Source organism: Coffea eugenioides, chromosome 2 (assembly GCF_003713205.1).
Source record: "Coffea eugenioides isolate CCC68of chromosome 2, Ceug_1.0, whole genome shotgun sequence".
Classification (NCBI taxonomy): Eukaryota; Viridiplantae; Streptophyta; class Magnoliopsida; order Gentianales; family Rubiaceae; genus Coffea; species Coffea eugenioides.
Window position 1 is genome coordinate 69,644,590 of NC_040036.1, and position 15,264 is coordinate 69,659,853.

Here is a 15,264-nt window from a genome sequence, read left to right on the forward strand (position 1 = left end):
ACTTGAACGTGAGCCAACAGATCTTCCAATTCACATTGTTCCACACCCAGAATTTGGCAAAGCCAGTGAAATTTTTCAAGAATGTAAGCTTGTCTTCAAGCGCCTCAATATGTGCGTGCAAAGCACTGTTGTAACCTTCCATGGACTCAAAATACCGATGGCTGAGAAGACCGACCAGATTATGCAGAACAGAATCTATGAAGTCCACGAGTTCATAGTCTCTTAAGCAGGAGCCGGACTCTGATGAGCTACAGCTCGACAAGGTTTCGTATATGTCGATGATATCTTGCTTGAAGGACTTGATTTTTCTCAGCAAATTAGAGACGACGGGTTTCAAAGCTGTGACTGCGCTTTTGAAATTGAATGAACTTTTTAACCTAAGATAGAGGGAGCGTATATCCATCCCAGGTTTGTTTACAGAAGCTTCAATCTTAGACAAGAAAGCTCGAAGCCTTACCTTCAATTGGTTGTTGCTCAAGTTTCTTGCACACAGAAGAACTGGTTTCAGGAACAGCAGATTCAGCTTGAGAGCCTCAAAATCTTCACGCAGGCTGGAAAATCCAGTTTCAAACGAATCACGTTTTTTGAGGTGGTTCTGGAGCAACTCCAGATCATGCAAGACGGAGTCGACACGAGTGGAGGCCATGTCTCTATCTCTTTGCCGGGATCTTCCTCTGACTCTCGAATTTCAGGGCGGGTAAAGAAGAAAGAAAACTCAGCACCAGAGCTAGCAATAGTAGTATTTTCTTTTTGAACAATACTTCCTGAGTGACAATAGTAGTATTAGTTGTTGGTTTCTCAGTTTCTCTGCTTAATCCAGGTGGGGATACCAGTATTCATCATTTTGAGGGAGCTAGGAAAAGAAAAAGATCCACTAAATGTCGTCATGGAAAACATATAAACAACGAATTTATTAACTTTGCATTTACTCAAGAAGAATCCACTTAAAAAAAAAATAAAAGATCCACTAAAAACTGCAACAAACAACCATTATGACCCTAAGAGAGCGACAGTCTACGGTCGACCTGTACTTGCATGATAAAAGACATTTGCTTATTTAAATTTCAGCGGGCCAACATTCTTGTACGAGGAAAGCAACCGGCACCCACACTTGCATTATCAACAAGGAAATTTCTTTATCCTTCAAGTGTGAAAGGTTTGTTTTAAATTGAAACTAGACAATTACCAAAGTGAAAGACTAGTGTTTGGATAGCCAAATAATGCTCAAAATTATTTGCTTACATCACAAATATAATTTTTAACATACCTTTTTATCTTTCTAATTACATTTTTATTTCACATACATCACATCACAAAAAATGCTATAGTAATTATTCTAAATAATATTTCAAATAATCTCCTATCCAAACATAGGAAATTTCCTTCAAGTGAATGTAAGACCGCTTCCACCCACGCAACCAAAATATAAGAAAATGTAAGACTTGGCCCTTTAACTGTTTTGGTTGCTTTATTAAGGATCCAATGGAGATCATTTAGTTTTATCATACCAAAGTTAATTAACCATCAAGTACTAACACATGTTCACTTTCTGTGCTTAGGGCTGGCACCGGAGCGGTTTGGGAGGAGACCCGTTGCCAAATGGCTCCCCCGCCCTCACACTTGCTATTCCCTGCGCCTTGCCTAGTTTCTCGTGCAGTACCCCCAGCAAAAGACAATAATGTAGAAATTGCCGTCTTGGGTAAATCTCCCACCTTGTCAAAAACCTTGATATGTGCTCCGCAAATTATGATAATACATGTATTGCATGGCAATCAACTATTACTAGAATAGTTGTTCATTAGAAAAAGGCTTGAGGCTCTCTTTGGGCGCAGTGCAAGGAATTAAATCTTTTGACTTGCATTTCTTTTCCAAGTTTGATTCTTCTTGAATATAAGTTAAAGGATCAAATTCTATTAACTTGCATTTCTTCTCTAGACTTTCTTAAAAATTTCACTAGGAAATGACTGTCCTGAAAATTGCATCAACAGTTGAAAGTGTAGAATAGGAATTATCGTATCTAACATTCCTGTGCGAGGAAATCAACCAGCAACCTACACTTGCATCATCAACATTCTTGTACGGGGAAGGCAACCGACGGCCATTATGAATTCCTTTTTACCTATTTGTCTTTTTCTTTTCTAGCCAACTTGCCTATTTTGCGGAATGCCTGGTTCAAGTACCCTAACCTTTCGTCTTTTTTTTTTATTATTTGGGAACCACCGTCTTACAGTCAAGCTAGACAAATGACTATTTCTATAGTTACTTTCTTATTTCCGCACCAAATTTTTGTTAAAATGTAATAATTATACCCCTCAATAGTCACAAGTTGGGTACACTTTTTAAAAAAGCATGAATTTGTTATTTTAAAAGAAATTGACTGTGCTATTAAAAAGTGGACGGCTACATTATTGCCGGCCATCAACAAAAAAATGTTGGCCCCGCCTTATAACTTGAATGTAGCAGCTTTTAAACCTTTTTTCCATTCGTTTTATAATTGCCGCAATAAAACGAGAATGAAACGGAAGAAAAGGTTTCCGACAAGCATCACGTACTAGACAGGAAAGACACACTGAATTCTTTGCTTTTTTTTTCCCCTTTTCTACCTATGTTACGGATGCTGCTGAAATCGTATGGACACAAGCCGCATTGTTGGTGAAAAAATACAAAACAAGTTAACAACTACTGTTTTTGGGATAGGCTACCTGTAAAACTGGTTAAAGAAAAAATTTCCAAAACTTCCCAATTCATCTCTTCTGTCCTTGCTCACCGTCTTCTGCTTAACCCCTACTCCTCTGAGTTCCTCCGTCTTGTCGCCCATACACATACAAGTCAGAATCAACAAACTCACAGTGAAACTAAGGTCCGTTTGGATTATTATTTTTTAAAATTTTTATAAAAAAAATACTATAATAATTTGAAGCATATGAAATCCAAAAATGCGTTTACAAATGATATAATTTTTTTGATAGAAAACTGTACAATTCAAACATAGTCAAGTTTTGGATATGGATGCTTTCAAAATTGTTTTGAAGGGAATACTTGGGGCGCAACTAGGGCTGAATGGGGTGTTCAATTTGTTGGGAGATGCACGAGGCAGTTGCTCAAAAAATTTTTGATTTTTTATTTAAGGTATCGATTATGGCCTTCTTTTTCTTGTCAGAGGGTTTAAATTGAATAAAAAGAAGGCAGTATTCATGAATAGAGCGAAAAGGCCAAAAAAAAAAAGAGGAAGGATTTCCTGGGCAAGAAATAGTCTGATAAGCAGGGATTTGGCAGCGGTGATTGACCTTGAGTGACTGTATCTGCCACTGCATCGAAGGGGAAGATGACTATTTTTCAAAATCGCACTTTAACCTACTTTTCAGTCAAATTTTCCATCAAGTTTTATTTTGGCCCAGAAAGTACTCAACAAATTACATCTTAACTCCAAAACTGTTTCTTTCAAGGGTGATTTCAAAAACCTCCCTGAGATCTTTCATACCTCTACTATAAGCTTGACAAGACTAAATATCTCTATGTATAAAGCCTGAGCAGCTTTGATGTTAAAAATAAGTGTCATTATTTATTTTTCTGAATAGACTCTTCCAATGTTCAGTAGCATTTCATATACATCTTATCTACTAAACTTTCCACTTCTACGTAACTACCACTACACTCTTCCCATGTTAGTCCTCTACTATTAGTTAACCCACTAATCAAATTTGCTTCAATGCATCACCTTCCATTTCTATTATTCTATAATTATATTCCTTGCTTTAAATGTTGCAAGAATCAACCTGACTGGAGGATTGCATTTATTTTAAGTGTTATCAACACAATTTTCGATCATTATTTACCTTTTTCCCAAAATATGCATACATATTGAGTATGCATCACCCACAGTCCCCATTAAAAGTTGAAAATTAACAATATTTCTCTTGCACTCTTAATAACTATTTAACCAATAAAATAAGATAAAATTTTTAAACCAAAAAATGTAGATAAAAAAATAACTAAATTGTTATCCAATATTGGTCCATATTTCTTTGCATCGAGATGGTTTGGGACAGCAAAGAATGTGAGTAAATTAACTCTAATCAAAGTCAGCCAAATAAAAGAATTTTGTTAAGTAACTAACACCTTGAAAAATTTCCTAGACAGTTACAAAGAAGTCAAGAAATTTTTTTTAAAAAAAGTTTAATGCATGATGTAGTTTGAATTGTATTGAAAATCAAAATAATCTCTTAATATATGTGATTTGTAATATAAAACCTACTTATAGAAAAATATTTTATAATTAAGTCATAATTAAAAAATTAATAAAAAAAAGTGATCAAAAGAGATATCAATCCATTGACATTCCTCTTAGACATATAAGAGGAATGTCATTTTAAAGGTTAACATGTCAAAAGCTAAAATAAACAACGAATGACAAGATAGTATTGCAGAGTTACTTTACGATATCGTAGAAGGCCTACATACAGTATTACTCCTACAATTTATTGTACTCATAGAAATGTCATTAAGGCTTTCATAGCCTAGAATTAATAAATATTTTTTGAGGGAAGGGGGAAATATCTAATGGTTAACGTGTCATCCAACATATAAACATACAATGACACATTTATCATCCTTAAACTTGCTATATAAACACACTTGCCAGATTCATGAACCTAAAAGACATTAGTATGAATAACTTGATAATTTTTTTATGCCACTGCTTAGGTACTTGTTTTAATTCATATAATGATTTAACAATTTTATATACCTTATGCTCTTGATCATGCACAAGAAAACCTTCTAGGATTTTGGACCAACTAATAAATTTACCAAACTCTCGTTAGCCTACTTGTTTGTTTATGAATGTCGAGATGATGAAAGAACTAAGATTTTTTTTTTTTTGTATGATTCAGTAATCTGGTCTGTTCTTTAGGAAGCATTCTTCTCCTTTTAATATGTTATACTGTAGTATATGACTACGAAGTTATACTAAATTGTTTAAGGAAAGAGTACATAATACACGACTTGGTTGTAATTTTCTTCTACTGGCATACATATTTGAAAACTTCCCTTTATTTCTATTTTCCAACAATCTTTAAGACTAAAAGAGTTGGCAACCAACACTTTGAATATGGAGATGAAGGAAACTTCGTATGTTGACGAAAAAGGATGAAGGTTGTATATGTCATGACAACACCAAAACTTAGCACATAAGGAGACGAAAAATCTCTTAAAGAAACTGAAGAGAAGCAAAAATGGGACAATGATTATTAAATTTAGAGAGGCCACATCCTTGATGAAATGAGTGATGAACTCTTTGATGTTTACCACACGGTGACAATTCAAATCCAAATCCAAATGTGTGCAAGAGGATACTACAATTAAGAAGTTCTTTGTTCTTCTTTTTAACAATTATAAAATGATAGATACAAGACCTATTATGGAGCAAATTGCAGAAATTTTGAACCGTTTTACTTATGCATATGGATGAAATCATTGCTGCGAGTTCCATAATAGACAAATTGTTTCCAACATGGAAAGATTTCAAGAGAAGTATGAAATATAAAGAGAGAAGACATCTGTCTTGAAAGTGTTGCCAAGTCCTTAAGAGTTGAGGAGGAATTTCGCATGCAAAGGAGGAAACACAAGATGAGATCCCAGATTCTTCTACCAAAATACACGTGATTGAAGAGGACAGTCAAGCAAGTCGCGAGACAAGAAAGATGATCAGTACAAGAATCACTAAAATAATGAGAAAATGAATAAGAGAGGAAACTGCTGCTATTGCAACAAACGTGGACACTGCAAGTCCAAATATAGACTTTTTAAGAAGGCTAAAAATGAGAAGTAAGAGACATGCAATAATGCAAGTAAAGGGCTAATTGCAATGATCTTCAAGGTGAACCTTATGGAAGATGGCTTTGCTTAGTTGGTCAATAGTACTGAGGCTATAAAACATATATGCAAAAATAAGGAATTCTTCAAATTTATGAAACCAGCTCAAAATGGAATAGTTGCTTTACATAAAATATTCAGCCACAGCTCCCATTGCAGGAATAAGTGAAATTGAATTTGGAATTTACTTGTCAAAATATTATAACTCTTATTAATGTTCTTGATGTACTGAGATTTAGGAAGAATCTTGTTCCATATGGTATGTTAAACAAGTTTCGTTTCAAATTTCTATTTGATACTGATACGTTCATACTTCCACAGACATGTATGTATGTAAGAAAGCGTTATCTGTGTTATGGTATGTTCAAACTTAATCTACTGGCAATCTACAATAATAATAAAGGAGAATTGTACTTTTAGTCCCCAATGTTTAGCATATATGTTAAATTAATCCCTAATGTACTAGCCAAAACAAATTCGGTCTCCAAAATTTCTAATATTAAGCACATTTAGGACATTTGATGGAAATTCAACAATGACTAATGGTCAAAATCAAATTGCCATTAGTGAACAGTTTTGAACTTTGTATTTTTGGTCCATCATGTTTGAAATTTTAATCATTTCAATCATTTTAGTCACTTTAGATTTCAATAGTGATATTGAGGGTTTTAGGATAAAATAAGATGCGAATTAAAGTGAAATTGTGTTAAATGGGTACTAGGAATTATAATTAAACATTTTTTTATTTTTGACACTAATTTCTCATATTATTCTTCCTTTTTGTATAATCCATCCCAAATTTGGTATAATGTATATAATTATTGTTTTACGCTATTAGTAATTAACTGATAATTAATTAATAATGATTAAAAGCACTTGATATAGTATTTATCTTTACTAGATTTTACAATTACAATTCCTAACTATAGCAATTTAAGTCCTATGTGCACAAGTCATGCAAGAACTTGTGTAGTAGACTAGCAATATAATGATAATAAATTTTTATATTAACACTAGAGATATCTCCTTTTGTTTTTTTATTTTATAAATTATTCATACATTGTCATCTGATTGTAATGTATTCAACAAAATTTATACTTAGGAAGACATTTGTCATATATGTAATTGAATTCACATTTCATTTTGTCTCTAAACCCCAAATTATAATGACTTGAAATTTAAGGGACCACATTAACTGAAACATCAAACATTAAGGACTAAAAATAAAAAGTCAAACTATCAAACATTAGGGACTAAAAATAAAAAGTCGAAATGTCAAACATTAGGGACTAGATATACAAAGTCAAAACTTTTGACTGAAGCCAATTTGATTTTGATTGTTGGTTATTGTGATTTTTCATTATCCTAAATTTGCCTAAATCAAAAGTTTTAAGGACCAGATTTATTTTGGCTAAAATAGTAGAGACCAATTTAATACACAGGCCAAATATTAAGCACCAAAACTATAATTCTCCCTAATAATGATGATATCCTTATATTATATAAGAATGAGTTTAGGAAAAAGATTTCAACAGCAAGAATGGGGCTATTTTGGGAATATGAGAGTATTTGAAATGTAATTGGAGTATTGAATATGAATCATTATAACTGATTTGGTTTTTTTTTTATAATTACTTAAATGTCCTCTCAGACATTTAAAACTATGGGTAAGTTTAACATGTGACAGTATTTGATATCCAATTAAATATTCGGTACAATTGAATTCAGCTTGTGTTTTAGTAGAATTACATAAAAATCCTTTTAATCATTTAATTGTATTAACATCTAAGTCTCTTAATTTCTTAAAGCCTTTCTCAACCGTTATTTGCAAACTTATAATATATAGATGTTAAGACACAATTAATGTTGATTAGTAGAGAAGTTTGGTTTCTTGGCCGTTACTGAGTAACCCCCATCTATTCAAATTCATTTCATTTACTTATAACTTTGTTCCACTACAATCATATAGTCTATTGAATTCAGATGTTGCTATATTAGCTACAACTCTTTCCCATTTTGCAAACATCTTTCTCAATATGTTTGTTTTCTTTAGCTAATCCACTTTTTTAGTTGTAAAAAATTTGTAATCTTGCAAGTTGTATGTGCAATACTTTTTTTAGTGTTTTAATTTAATTGCCCATATTAGATAGGCTTGATAGGGAGGAGATCACATTTGTTAATTGTTATTTGTGGTTTAGAATAAGTTTGTCAGCATAAATTTTTTCATTAATAGATTGCATCTACTTTTTTTGTTGTTTTAACTATTAGTTACAATAATTTTTAAATCATTTACTACTTTTTTTATGATTCCATTTAGGCAATTTTTCATTTCATTTGATTTGCCAATATGTTTAACTATCTACTTAAAACTATTTGGCTGCAAATCTAAAGTATGTACTTCATTACTTTTCATTGTTTTCTTGAATTGAGTGGATTAAGATGTTTTAGTACTTTTTTTGAGGTAATTATTCATCTAGATTAGCATGTTAGTTATTGTATATCTTTGCAATTAGGTCAAAAACTGATGTTTTGTGATTGTAACCCCTATCGAGAAGGAGATGCTTTGCTATATGTCCTAAATCATACAATAAATCATAATTGATTGATTTGTCAATGTGGAGCTTTTATGATGATATGTTCTTGGAATCAATATAAATCAAAAAATTTGGCTTGCAAGAACCGAAATTCCACTAGCAATGATTTCTTCAAGTATGCTAATTTTTCAAATCTCACTTATATGACAAGATAATGAGGTAGATTGCCCTCATATCAAGATCAAATTCAAACTAAACGACAAAATTTAACATCCCTAAAATGTATGAGCAGATATAAGTAGATCTTTTATTGTATTAGATTAGACGCAAAGTGATTAATAGTATTTTATAATTATATTTTATTACATATTATATTTTTTGACTCAATATGTAATTTATGATTTTTTTGTTTAATATCACATAATAAAATTATCATACTTCAATTCTTATAATACAAAATACAAAATAATAATTATTAACTATCTTTACTTAAAGGTACTAAACTCCCGCGCATGGCGCTGGCTTTTTCCCCTAGTTTTGTTTATATGGTTGAGTATTCTTAACTAGCCAATACAAACATGCAAAAGGCTGAATTGATAGGCATTACGATTTCGCACGACATTGGTATATTGCACTAATTTGGCTCCCTTACGTCCGATGACTCCGATCTCCAGTCCTTTCGTTGGCTAAAGTCCATGTTCAACAACCTAGAATGAAACTTTTTGAGTAAAAGGTGGATAGAGGCTCAGAGCACGTTCTTAGATGCAGAATAAAAAATCTAAAAATTTTTGCAAGGCCAAAATGCTGGTTTTGCAATGATAATATGTGATATGGTGGACATTGAAAGATTGAGGAGGTAAATCGATGCAAAACAGTGTGTGCACTGATGGAGGAAAATTTTTGATCCCATTTGAATTGTTATTTATTGTAGCGATTTGATATATATATATATATATATATATATGAAAAGTAAAATAATGATTAGTATAAAATAAAATAGTAATTGAAAATGTTTTCATTTTCATTGAAAACGTAAAAATGATGATTGACGAATTAGTCATGTCAGTTTGATCAGTTTTATATAATCCCCGCCAAAAACCAAAAGGTAAAAGAAACACAATTTAGGAATGGCCACAAACCGAAATACCGAGCTACTTTTTCTTCGCATTATTATAAACCACACTTATTTATGGGTGTTTTGGAGGAAATATCTGGCAAATTTTAGCAAAATCTGGACTTGATATAGAAATTTTCCGAGAAGCTTTGATTGGACTGGAAGCTAGAGAAAATCATCTGAATGGTGCACAAGAATCTCTTTCTGAAAGTTCTACAGAACTTGCTGTGATGCTAGAGGCCATCGAAGCTCCGGCGAAGGAAGTTGAGGAGAAGGGGAGAGAGTGTCGTTTGTTTTTGGAATAAGGGTGGAAAAAATTGGAGGGGCAAAAGAATGAATTAAGTTTGATTAGAGATGATATTAGGGGTAGGGAAGGGAAAATAAGTGACAAGAGAAGTTGATAGGAAGGCTTTTTGAGAGGATAGAGTTGGGGAAATCAGAAGTTCTATTGATGAGGGTTTTAGAGAATTATGTTTAAAAGAAAGACAGGTAGCAGATCATTGGAGAGAGCTCGAGTTGGTTGATAAGAAAGAGGAAAAATTGAAGAGTTTAGAGAAGGAGATTGAGGTGAGGGAAAAGGTTTTGGGTTCAAAACAGGGGATGCTTGAAGCTAGAGAAAGTGCGCTGGAGGGTAGGGAAAAGGTTTTGGAATTGCAGAAGGTGCTTGACTTGAAACCAAGAGAGCTTGACTCTGCTCAAAAAAGCAAGGAAAGTTGTTCTAGAAAACCTGATTCAATAAATCCAATCCCAACCTGGGGAAGGGCAAAGAAAAAGGAAAAGTGGAGACAAGAATGAATAGACAAGGATGAATATGAGAATGACTCTGAACAACATCCTGTCATTGATCTGGTTGGATCAGATTCTGGTCATTCAGGTTTGGGATGTAATCTAAATGATTCCCATTCAGTGTCAGAGTCTGATTAAGGTTATTCAGGTTCAGCACATGATCTTGGTAAGGCAGGTTTAGGCTTGGCCAATTCAAATTTAGATACTGTGATGGTATCTGAAGAAGCGCGGAGCTTCCCCGGATCGAGCTGAACTGACGAGCTCGGAGCGTTGATGGAAGAGCTGGTCCAAGGCCTGCAAAACAAACAAGAGTGATCTCACAAAGGGGGCCCGAAGGTTGTCCCCGATGGCACTCCGACGGCCAAGTTAGTTTTCCGGTGAGTAAGGTTCACTGGAAGTAGTGACAGTCGGGAGTAAATTGCCAATAGTGAGCGTACCTTGTACAGTTGACGTGTTCTGTCATTTATACCTGTGAGGGAATCCGACCTCCGTACGTTTCGGGACTTGCCCAGAATAGTCGGTATCCCGCACCCAGGGGGATTACTCCCGACCTCTTCGGGACGGACCCTCGCCTCCCCTGGGAGCCCTAGTCGGTGCGGCCCAGGGCTGCTGCCAGGGGTCTGAGGGCCAAGGCCCAGCTCGGCTATTACTGGGCTGCCACGTGTCCGGGCCCAGAACGGGGCCTCTGCACTAGCCCCCTAAATTAGGTAGGACTATCAGGCAGACCTAATCTACCTCCGCCACGTGGGAGGCCAGAGCCGCGCACTACTCTGCCGAGGTCACCTCTGGTACAGTGCTGTCACAGGGACGCCGCGCCCGCGTCCTCTCAGCTGTCACGCCTCTTCGGTTTCCGTACCAGCATTAAATGCGTTCACATGGGGGTCGGTTCAAATTCACGCAACCGTTTTCCCTCCCCTCCTCCCCCTATAAATAGGGGTCGCCAAATTCCCATCTGTCCCATTTCCCATTTTCGCTTCTTCTTGTGCACTTTGAGTTATCACTCTCCATGTGCATCCACATTCCCATTTTCCAGCAACTTCCGGTGTCCTGTGCCCAGATTCCGGCGAGTCTTTCGTCCATCTTCTGCTATCATCAGTAAGTCCCTTTTTGCGATTCACCTTCCCTCTTTGCAGCGTCTCTTTTGCCTTCTGCCTCCTCCCGCTTTTTATGTCGGATCATTCCTCCTCCTCTGTCTCTATAATTTCAGTCCGCCGCAGAGCCTCCCGAATCATCGTTCTTTCCTCGCCCTCACCCGCATCTTCATCACCATCTTCTCCTCCTCCCCCTTCCTCTTCTTCCTTCTCTAGCCCCAGCTTCCACACCTCAGACCTGCCTGAGCCTACTGACACCATGAGCTCTCCTTCCCCCCAGTCTCCTTCATCCCATCCTTTTTCTGCCCGCGCTCTAGAGGAAGCAGCCGAGCTCGACGCCTACCTCGAGCGGGAGGCCGCAACCACCCCCTCCCCCCAGTCCTCCCACGACTCCCCCGGCGGGGCCCAGGGCGGAGCTGGAGAGGACAGAGATCCCTCTGAGGGGACCCCTGCTTCGGAGCAGGGGGATGATCCCGAATTCTCCTATGGTTATCCAGACCTACAGGAGGCCACCCTATTACCCCCGGATGTGGCCGAGCTGGCCAAGTCGTACTCCATCCCTCCGGCCTTCGAGCCGAGGGCGGCCGGGCCCGACGACCGAGCCTGCCGACCTCCCCCCGGCTTCGTAGCCATCTACAGGGAGCAGCTCATCGCAGGGCTCCGTCTCCCCATTCATTCAGCTCTGACCGAGATTCTGACCTACTGGGGGCTCAGAATCACCCAGCTTCACCCCACCTCCATCAGGATCATCACCGGATTCCTGATCTACTGCCTTCTCTGCGACATCCCTTACTCTCTCTCCCTCTTCCGAACCGCCTTCATCCTTAAGGCCGCCCTCCCAGGGTGGTACTACTTCTCCCGTCGTGGCCCCCAGACCAAGGGAGGGAAAGGGGCCCAGTAGTTGTTTCTTCGGCCTCCCCTCCTCCGTGAAGGATTGGAAGGAGGACTTCTTCTTTGTCAGATCCACACATTTTCCCCCCAATGTGTGGAAGGTTGGGGGAGTCAAGGCCGACTCCTATCCGGAGGACCTGGACTACGAGACTCTCGGCCAGCTGTTGGGCTCCAAGGTGAAGCTCGATGTCACCAGGATCTCCACTGAGCAGATCTCCGCAGCCGGGCTGATGGGGACGTTGTCCGGATCCTCTGGGGAAGTGGCGGCCCCCCAGCCCAAACTCGGCACCTGTAACGCTGGCTTTGCCCCTGTCACATTCATAGTGTATAGATTTTTTCTCTTTTCCTTTTACTGTCTTGCGTTTAGCTGATCCGGTGGTGTTCGTTGCAGTGAGGAAGCTCTCCTAGCTGCTGGGCGCACCCCTCGAGGAGGTCACTTCCGACCCCCAGCCCGAGACTGCTCGGGGGGTCCCAGGTGAGGCTTCCACCCCGGGGGGCGGTTCAGCCCCCCAGAAAGAGACGTCACAACCATCCCCCTCCAAGCAGGCCGCCAACAAGAAGAAGGCGGCCGGACAGAAGAGGGGCAGAGGGGACGAGCCCTCCAGGCCGGGCAGAAGAGGCTCGCCCTGGTCTCCACACAGCCTCCTCCTCTCGCGCGGGTCTCCGGGGGACCAGTCCACCTAGGTGTGGGCTCTGCCGAGGAGCAGGTCCAGGAGTTGACTCCCCCGAGCTTGTGGCACTTCCGCCACATAGCTCCCCTGAAGCCAGGCCAAGCCCCCACGATGCACGACCCCGGCCACTTCTGTCCGTCCTGGAAACTCTCCATCAACGATCGAGCCCAGTTCCCCGAGGTGGCTCGCGAGCTGATGGTGGGCTCGGTCCTTCCTAGGGACAGGAGGTGGATGGAGCTGGCCAGCCCCTCCGAGCTCTTGGACGCGTACTACACCGCCCAGGCCCAAGTAAGTATCGCCCATGGGTTAATTTCGCCCCCGTGTCTGGGTTAAGTGATGTGGCGTGCTGACCCGCTTTCTTTCTTTTCCAGTCCAACGCTGCCGGTGCCGCCCTGGCTACCCGCTTCTCCGATCTGTCTCCCGACCTGGAGAAATTGCGGAAGAAGAACCTGGAGGCGGAGAAGAAGATCTCCCAGGCCCTTCAGGAGGCAAGCTCCCTTAAGGCCAAGCTGGCCAAGGCCGAGGGGGGGCTGGATGCGGCTCAGGTCCAACTTGCCTCCACCAGGTCGGAGCTCGACCAAGAGAGGGCAGGCGTGGCCAAGCTGAAGGAGGACCACGCCCTCGAGCTCTCCGGCACCGTCAGCCGGGAGCGGAAGAAGGCTGTTCGGGAGTTCCTTTCTTCCGAACAGTTTGAGGAGGACATCGCCCTCCTTAACCTGCCCATCCTCCAGGTCGGCGCCACGCGGGCGCTGGACAAGGTGAAGAGCCTCAACCTTCCCGGCTTCAACTTGGCGGACTTCAAGGACTACAATCCCGCGGCCGAGGAGAGGCTGGACTGGCTCTTCGACGGGTATCGCAAGGGGCATGCCCTGAAGGGGTTGGTAGGCCGAACCGACGTTGGGGCCGTGCTGGCGGAGGTCCCCTTGGAGGAGAGCGAGTCTCCCGGCAGGGCTGCTGGGAAAGAGCCGGTGGTCTAGGGAGGCGACCACTCCAGAAACCCTTTCCGTCTTCTTATAAGGATGTGACCATGCTCCAGTTGAAAATGCCCTTGGGGGTCCATCCAAGACGGAAAGGTTCAACCGGTTGGTCTTCACCATACGCCTCTCAGCATGTTTAAGGTGTACCTTCAGCTCCTGCTCCAGGCGGACTACCATCAAGAAGGAGGGGGCTCGGGCTGTATTCTATTCTGAGCTCGGCACATTTTGTAGCGGAGGGGCAGCTCGGAAGCTTTATAATAGATAGGCAGCTCGGAAGCTTTGTAATAGATAGGCAGCTCGGAAGTTTTGTAATAAATAGGCCTGAAATGCATACGTGAAATTTCGAAGAGTTATTCTGCTTTTATTTGTTTCCCTCCATGCCATGTGCCGACCTCCGGGGCCGAGCACCAAATGAGCCCACTAAGGGGGTGTGCCAGCCCCTTGGGGCTGAGCACTTTATATGCTAAAGGCGTTCCTGCCGACCTCCTGGGTCGAACACGGAGCCCTCGGACTCGAAGGCCCGCGCCAACCTCTCAGGATCGCGCGTCGGGCACCGAACTCCTCTTCCGCCGACCTCCTGGGTCGAGCGAGAAGTTTTTGGCATCCTTCCAAGCTCCCAAGTTTTCCTTCATCGTGCCGACCTCCCGGGCCGAACACATGACCCCTTGAGATCAAACATTCTTTAAACATTAAGTACGTTCGCGCCGACCTCCCGGGTCGAACACCTCACCCCTCACCCCTTGGGGCTCAGTACTTTAAACATTAAGTGCGTTCGTGCCGACCTCCCGGGTCGAACCCTTCACCCCTCACCCCTTGAGATCAAACATTCTTTAAACATTAAGTACGTTCGCGCCGACCTCCCGGGTCGAACACCTCACCTCTCACCCCTTGGGGCTCAGTACTTTAAACATTAAGTGCGTTCGTGCCGACCTCTCGGGTCGAACCCTTCACCCTTCACCACACTTCATCTTTATGTGCGTTCGTGCCGACCCCCCGGGTCGAACACTTCATCTTTAAGTGCGTTCGTGCCGACCTCCCGGGTCGAACACTTCATCTTTATCCCCTTACTACCCCTAGCCCCCCGCTAGGACATTGAGCGAGGAAATGCTAAATGTGCTAGTGTAAGGTGCAGACTTGAAAATTGAAAAATGAAACAAGTACAATTGAAAATGAAGCTGTGGAGTCAGGCTGTTATGGAATGAGAAAACAAAAATCCGGATTTTAAAGAACAGGCAACTGAGCACCCTGGTCTAATCCTATGCTACAAACAGTCGTAAATTGGAGAAGTGCCAGGTTCGAGGTACTTCAGATCCATTCACCTTAGCG